Source organism: Canis lupus (genome assembly GCF_048164855.1).
Source record: "Canis lupus baileyi chromosome 3 unlocalized genomic scaffold, mCanLup2.hap1 SUPER_3_unloc_1, whole genome shotgun sequence".
Lineage (NCBI taxonomy): Eukaryota > Metazoa > Chordata > Mammalia > Carnivora > Canidae > Canis > Canis lupus.
The window spans coordinates 12,543-21,176 of record NW_027326404.1 but is presented as its reverse complement, the minus strand read 5'-3'; positions in this window follow the sequence as shown (position 1 = coordinate 21,176).

The following is an 8,634-nucleotide window of genomic DNA, read 5'->3' as shown; positions in this document are numbered from 1 at the left end:
CACAGGGCTCAATCTTGAGGCCCCCAGATCATGACCTGAGCTGAAATCAAGAGCCTGTTGCTCAATTGACTGAACCACCCCGGGACCCCTATTTTTATATTCTCTTAGTGGTTATGTAGATTGTTTCAATTTTTTATGATTATAAGCAATGCTAAGCCACAGCCTATCCATATATCCTTGTACACACTTAGAAGTTTTTCTCTAAAGTAGATTTTGAGAGGTGGAATTGGTCAAAGGGTATGCATATATAAAAGTTTGATTAAAACTGTCTAGTTCTTCTCTACAAATATTTTTTTCCAATTGGCATGCTCGCCAAGAATGCATAAAAAATTCATTTCTATGCTCTCATCAACACTTTGTATATTAAACACCACAGGAGATGGTAAAATGAATAATTATTGCTCTTGTGAAATTTATATCCAATGTGATCAAGTATAAAAATAGTCATAACAAGGCAACAAAAATAATGCATTAAAAGTAGTTGAACTTGTGGAAACCATAGCTAAAATGCTTGATGATGAGAAAAAGGATGTTATCTTTAAGATGCCCTTAGTGAATTCTTCCCGGCCAAAAGGGTAGGCTCAGAAACTCAATTTGTTGGCCCACTGAGTGAACTCATTTTTCAGGAATAGATTCACAATAAACAAACTTCAGAGTCTGAAGTAATAAACCAATTTATTAATGTACAGGAAGATAAGGAGTGCCAAAGGTTTCAGACAGGCTCTCCAACTGTCACCTTCTGTCCATGGATACTCCACACAGAGAGCCAAATTATCATTCAAATGTCAGCTAACCCAGTTTTTAGAAAATATATGCACAAGGCAGTCCATTTAGCATGTGCTATGTGAAGCCCTTCAACTTGGAAAACCAATTTATAATCTTGATCATTGAGCATTTAATGAGAAAGAGGAGAGAGAGTGGAGGTGGTAATGGGAATCACCATTTCCACAATGTGGGATATACCTGCCTCTGGTCAGAGAAATGTTTCCTAGGCAGAGACATCCTCTCTTTTGGACACTGCTGGGAGGGGCCCAGCCGATATTTACCTCTGCTGTTCTCTCTTCTCTGAGCTCACAAGGATGGACCTATCTGATGGGTACATTATATTTCATTACAATCAAGCATTATTCTCTAGGAGCAATCCATGTTTTTTAATCCTAATAATAAAATCAATAATTATAGTAGTAGTGTTTATTTAGGGCTTATGATATGCTAGGCACAGTTCCAAGTGCTTTAAATACATTGACTCATTTAATCCTCTTTAAAGTGTCTTTCTCTATCTCCATCTTTGTCCATCATGTATTTGTTTGACAGCTCATCATCTCTTTGAGGGAGCATTTATTTTAGTTATGCATTCTTGGAGTGGCCCTCAATAAGGGCACAATATATGGAAACACAAAATACATCGAGAATTCTAAGTAGAAGTGATTCTTTTTGATTAGGTCAATAAGGGAAACTTCTCATGAAGGAGAGGAAGGGGCTTTAAAAAGTGAGTAGAATTTTTATGGATGGAAATAGAAAATTCCCCACTCTAAAAAAATGAACAACAGTTTTTCTGCTTAAAAGGTTACATTTCACTTAACTGAAAAGTTTGCTTACATGAAATACTTAATTCCTCAATAATACCTGACACATAAAATCTATTTTATAAAAAGTTACTGGGCAGGCCCAGTGGCTCAGCGGTTTAGCACCGCCTTCAGCTCAGGGCCTGATCCTGGAGACCCAGGGTCGAGTCCCAAGTCAGACTCTCTGTATGGAGCCTGTCTCTCCCTCTGCTTGTGTCTCTGTTTCTCTCTCTCTTTCTCTCTCCTGTGTCTCTACCTCTCTCTCTTTCTCATGAATAAATAAATAAAATCTTTAAAAAAAAGTTTGCTATTGAGGGTAGGGCTGGGGAGACAATATGGATATTTTCCTGTAAAATTCTTATCATCTGATTAAATTAAATGGAAATTAAAATAAAAGACTGTTATTGGCCTTTTCTTTCTAATTGTGTTTCTCACACACTTGGACAATTTATATCTTAATGAAAATGAGGCTCAAGAGATGCTTTTAAAATCCAGGAGGGGAAATTAGAATGCATTCCCCTTGATTGCAGCATTTGCTATTTTAAAGGGAAAAAACATCAGTGGTCACTTATAAATTGTGATTCTGACCTACATTGCAGAGCTAGCAAATTTCCCTGCGAAACTGATCAATAACACGCTGTTGAAAGAGGACCTTGCTAACAGCCTTTCCTTAGAAAAAGCTAAGGTTGACAGTCCAGGAAACAATTTTTTCAATTTCATCTACTCTCTTGGAATTCCCAGCAGGTAAAATTGCTCCCTGTTTCATAGTCACAGAAGCATTTCCCTTAAAGTAATAATGTTGGTGTTGATTGCATTTTTTATTTTATTTTTAAAAAAGATTTTATTTATTTGTTCATGAGGGACGCAGAGAGGCAGAGACATAGGCAGAGGGAGAAGTAGGCTCCCCACTGAGCAGGTACCTTGATGCAGGACTCTATCTCAGGACCCAGGGATCATGACCTGAGCCCAAGACAGACGCTGAACCACTGAGTCACCCAGGTGCCCTTTGATTGTATTTTTAATATGAAACTTATAAGTAGGTGCTTCTGGGTAATCATGGTAGCCAGCTAGCTGTATCTGACACCCTTTCTCCCAGCTTCTGGTACAGTGCCCTGGAAAGATGCATAGAGAATACTGAACTGCAGCAGAGGAGGAAACAAAAGGAAAGGCAGTGAATCAAACTTCACATGAAATTTCTGCTATCATCAGTGGAGCAGAATTGAGATTCTTGTTTTTGGATTATGCACCACCCATCCAATTTTTAAAAAGATTTTATTTATTTATTCATAAGAGACACAGAAAGAGAGGCAGTGACACATCCATCCACTTTTTATATCAGAATAGAATAAAGAAGCTCAAGGTTGATAGGAAGAGATATTATTGAGCTAACCTCTTTGTAAAGGCAGACATCCCCTCAATCAGGATTTCCCAACTTTGGCCCTATTGACATTTGGGACCAGACAATTCTCTGTTGTGGGGGACTGTTCTGTATAATGTGAATGGCTCAGCAGCATTCTGGTCTCTACCCACTGGATGCTAATAGCGCGTCCTGACCCCTGGTTGTGATAATCAAAAATGTCTCCAAACATTGTCAAGTTCCTTCAGGGAGGAAATAGTTCAGGTTGAGAATCATGATATAGATGACTAGCTTAGCTAGAGCCTCCAGCTTCTCTGTCCTACCTCTCTTTTGTCTCTTTTCTTTTTTTTTTTTTATGACAGGAAGTCAATGGGGAGCACATTGCAGTGCCCTGACAGCTGAGGCAACTTGTCCCTAAAAAGATTTTAAGAAACTCATTTGGATCAAGATTCATCCATGGTGATAGAAGTTAAAGTAACGGTTATCTTTGAAGGAGAAGATGGGAGGGATGCAAAAGAGGCTTCTCCAGTGGTAGAAGCATTCCATATCTTGATCTAGGTGGTGGTTATCCATCTGATAAAATTCAATGAGCCCAACTTTTAGGCTGAGTACAATTACTATATTTAAGTTATACCTCCATTAACAATAAAAATAGAGAAAAAGAAAAGAAAAAGAAACTCCAACACAAGGCATATCAAAAGGAAAAGGACAAGGACTATTTCTTTGAAGATTGATAGTGAGAGTGAGCCTTTGAAAATGAAAAGATGTGAACATTTTAGAATGTATGTGCTTGCATCAAAGAGCTCTGCTTTGGGAGCCAGTAGATTATCACGTAGTCCATGCTGGTGGCTCTCTATCATTCCTATGAAGTAAAGAGGAAATTAGAATTAAAAGCTGGGGCTATAATTCAACCTTTTGTCATAATCTTGGAGTGATTTCAGCAAACTACAAAGATAATGGATTAGTTTTAAAAATGCAATGGATTAGTCCACCTGAGCCATGCCAACAGAAATGGAGTGCATATGCCCAGAAAGTTAAGAAGGAGAAGCTCCATATGAGCCACTCATCTGTCTCCTTGAATGCAAGCACTGTACTAATCAGTATCCCATACAGGTCTTCTACTGCATGGGTAATGTTCTCTAAGGCACAGTCCTCTGTTGCCCCTCTCCCAGTAACACCAATGCTTTTACATCTAAATCTAGAAAGCAGTGTCCTGGGGCTAGAGTGCAAGGGGCCGGCCATGGCTTATTTGTTTGGGGAATAGAGTTCCTGCAAGTAGAGCATTATGTCCAGAGCAAGAACAGTGAACAGGAAGTATACTTGGAATAAAGCTTGACATGAATGTAGAGCAGTTAGAATTCTAGAATGGTCAGTGCAATAGTGGCAGATCTGGCACCTCACATTACATATCATCTACGTAAAAATGGTGTGCCCACTACGTTTCATGACAATTTTTCTAGCCTTCCTTCCTGCCCAGGTCTCTACCTCTAACAGAGATTTGGAAGCTGCTGCTGTTGTTCAAAGCACCAGCGAGTGGGGAGGCATCAGGCATCTGCCAGTTCACAAATCTCAGCAGGTTCATATTTGAAACATGATCATTCTGTCCAGAGTGGCTGGTATGTCTGAAACCCTTTAGTGTGCTGCGTGTGGTTAATCTGTTAGATCTTCAGGATGTCTACAATGGTCAGTTTGTCCAGGTTAATGAGAGGTCTGTGCTCTTTCTCTTTTTCTTTCTTTCTTTCTTTCTTTCTTTCTTTCTTTCTTTCTTTCTTTCTTTCTTTCTTTTCTTTCTTTCTTTCTTTCTTTCTTTCTTTTTCTTCTTCTTTTCTTCTTCTTCTTCTTCTTCTTCTTCTTCTTCTTCTTCTTCTTCTTCTTCTTCTTCTTCTTCTTCTTCTTCTTCTTCTTCTTCTTCTTCTTCTTCTTCTTCTTCTTCTTCTCCTCCTCCTCCTCCTCCTCCTTCTCCTTCCTTCCTTCCTTCCTTCCTTCCTTCCTTCCTTCCTTCCTTCCTTTCTTCCTTCTTCCTTCCTTCCTTCCTTCCTTCCTTCCTTCCTTCCTTCCTTCCTTCCTTCCTTCCTTCTTCTTTTCTCTGGTATCTCTTCTAGGTCTAGATGAACTCTAGTATGTTTAGGAGGCAAAGAGGACTGAGAACATATGTGGCTGGGCTTTGGATATGTGCATGGAGCTCCCGCATGCCACTTTAGGACATGGGTTCCCACTGGCCCAAGATTGTTCCACTGGCATGTCTTAAATAGCTTCCTCCTCTTCTAAAGAAGGGGAAATCACCCTTGCCTTGCCTTGTCCTACTTCCTAGCTGCTCCCTGCCAGGGATATTCTGCAGAGGTGAGACAGTCTGGTTGTATCTTGCCCAAACCCCAGCCTGGGACCCAGGAGACCCGGGCAATAGAGACTTCTTCCCTTTGCCCTTTCCCAGTGTCTCACTCTCACCTAACACTGTCATAGATTAATGGATTCCCCATCAGTGGCCTCAACATACTTCTATTCTACCTCCCAGCTTTGTGTAGTAAGAGCCATTATTCATGGATTCACTTATTTATTAGTTCATGCATTTATTTAGTAAGCATTTATTATTTCTTATTTGACATCTATTGTGTTCCAGGCATTACTTTATGGGTGAGGGCTATAGCAATATATGAGACAGACAAGATCCTTATTTTCTAGAGTTTATTTCTTAGTAGAGAAAACAGACTAAGTGAATAAACAATCTAACAAACATATATTAGAAGGTGGTAAGTGTTATGATGTAAATAAGACCAGGACATGTGGTACTGACTGGGGTAGGGTGGGGAGTACTTAGAAGATGTAGTAGTTTGTCTACACAAATGAGACTGTCAAAGGCTTAGGAACATCTTAAAATAGCCCCAAGTTTATTAACTGTGGTCCATACCTGATAGCCTATTGGTATCCATTTTCTCCTGTTCTTTCCAAAACAAACCACTTTCCAAGTGTTCATTTGTCTCGGGGAAAGCTGAGTGAACTAGCTTCAGTGGTTGGTCCTGATTAATAGCACCCAGTCACAGTAACATCATTCCCTTGCCAGTAATTGGTCTAAGAATCTGAGCCTAAGCCAATCAGGATATAGTATTTTCCTGTCACTAGAGATCTGTTCAGGAATGGGCACCTGATCCATTTTGAGGCAGTGAGAAGTGCAGGGGAGTTTTCTGGAAATGTCTGGGATGTTTTCTGCTCTTAATGGGAAAAGATGGTCTGTCTCTTTTACTAGATGTGAATGAGGAAGTAAGCAGACAGTTATTCTTGGCAGGTGGCCTACAGCCATGAAGGAAATACTCCTGAGAGGAAATCTGACCCTCAGCATAGCTGAGTGTAGAGAAGGAAATTATCTGGTTCTTGAGGACATTAGTGAACCTCTAAGCCAGCCCATTTTGAAAGCCTGATCTTCAGCACTCATCATTTCTGTAGAGGTCACAGCTTCTGTTTATGCACAGGGCAAGCCAGAGAGCCCCTAGGAGCAGCCCTCAACCAGTGGATGAGAGATGATGGATGACTTCCCCAGCTTTGTCTCTTGCTTGAGACAACTCTGAGCATCCTATGTGACAGAGAAGCCCTCTCCAAGTAGGGAACATTTACACTGAGCTGTGAATGACAACAAGAAGCCATCAGTGAGAAGAGTACTCACAGCTGAGGCACTAGGCTGGCAAAGACTAGTGTAGGATTTGTTTTGGCATATTCTAGAATCAGAAAAAGGAGAGCAAGTATGACTGGGCCCTGGTTAAAAGACAGCTGGGGTTCTAGAATCAGGCAGTTTGGTTAAGTCCTCCTCCTTGTCTTGCTTGCAGTTTAGTCTCAAGCAAGTTCCTTAACCCTTTTGAATTTTAGTTTCCTCATCTTCAAATGGACTTAATAATTGTACCCACATGACAGCATTGTAATGAGAATCAAATGAGCTCATGAATGTGAAATGTTTATTATAGTCCCTGGCCCAGAGTAGTTATTCTCTCATCTAGACTAGGTTTGCTTGCCTAATGTTCAATTTGCCATGGGTTTTACATCTTTCTGGGGTCATTGTCAGAATAAAATCACACTCTGCTGAAACTTGGGACTACAGAGTACGAACCACTGTGCTGGTAAACCCCGAGGAACCATAGCTAAGCATTTTATATAGAGAGATTATCTGGATCCATTTAGAGCTCTAGCTGCCCCAGAATTTTTTTCCTTGCCAGGAAATCTGGAAGCATGCCTTAAAAGCTTGCAAATGTGAGATCAGTGTATCATCTGAGCAAGAACACATCGCCTCTCCTGTAGCAGCCCCTGCTATAAACTACCAAAAGATAATCTGTCAAAATCCATAAAGACTGTGGCTCATGATAAACACTTGGCCAATTTGTCCATCAAATAAAATTAAAAACCTACTACAGACATGCTATTGAGGAAAACTGGAAGTGCTAATACGGTTCCACTGGAACACACATAATTTATTACCTGACTGGTCTTGACACATGTATTGTGGGCTGCTTTGAAAGCCTGTCTCTGGACTATGCGCTCTAAAGGATATTATTACTTTAGGAAAGATTCTGAAGTAACCCTTATGTCGATGGCCATCAAAAATTCTCCTGCCTCTTTAGGCCATGTTCAGCTTCCAAGGAAGCTACTGCAAAATTGCATATGTTAATTGCACAAGTGACTATGCAAAGTAATTCCAAAGCTTACCTGCAAGAGACAGGAATTCCACCCAGAATCCTTTAGCTGTGTGTTATCACGAGGCCACGAGGAAAGCTTATTGGATTTAATAACACATATTTGCTTACAACAAGGGCCAAGAAAATGTGTTTCAATTCACCTGCCAGAAGTGATATTTTCTTTTGAGCTCCCTGTCAGAGAGTCTAGTAAAATAATACAAACTGCTAAGTAATATTTATCTAGGGCAAGTAATATTTTTCTGACTTCTAGAAAGCTCTTAAAATAATCAAGCTTCTCCACATTTAGTCAAAAGCAGCTAAGTGACCATTTCTGTCTACCATCACTTGCTAATTTTCTATAATTATGTGCTATTAAAAGTGAAATGAAGAGATAGAGAAGGATACAATTACTCATTCTTTAACCTTATTAATAATAATAGTAATAATGACAGTTGATATTATGACAGCTTACCAGGGCCCAAGCAATATGCTTAACACTTAACTTATACCCATCTCATTTGATATTTCCAAAAAGTCTTTGGGAGAGGAAGATGTATTGTCATATTTTCTTAATAGGTGAGAAACAGAGACTTTAAAAGGTTAAGACATTTGTTCACAGTCACACTCTTAGTAGATGACTTGGTTGCATTTCTAACTTGGACTGCCTGGATCACATATTCACCATATACTCTGCCTCCTCTGGTCCTAATTTACACATCTATATTTGTCTTCCTCTTCTAGGTGACTGGGGAGTCCAGGGTGCAGCCCAGACAGAGTTTCCAGACATGGTGTGGGAATGAGTGGGGCTGGCTCACAGCTGAGGGCATGGAGCAAAGCGTGACTGGACCAGAGCTGCAGGCCATGGGAGGGCCAGGCAGGGAGCAAGGGGATGTCTGAAATGCCCACTCCTAGTCCAGTGGCCCAAAGTAAAGGAACAGCAACAGAGAACCTGCAAAACGGAGCAAGCAAGTTTGGCAGGCAGCCTGGGGAGATTGCCAGAATCTGGGGAGACTTAGGTAATGGGGACTTATCAGAGGATGTCCAGGGCAAAAGTACT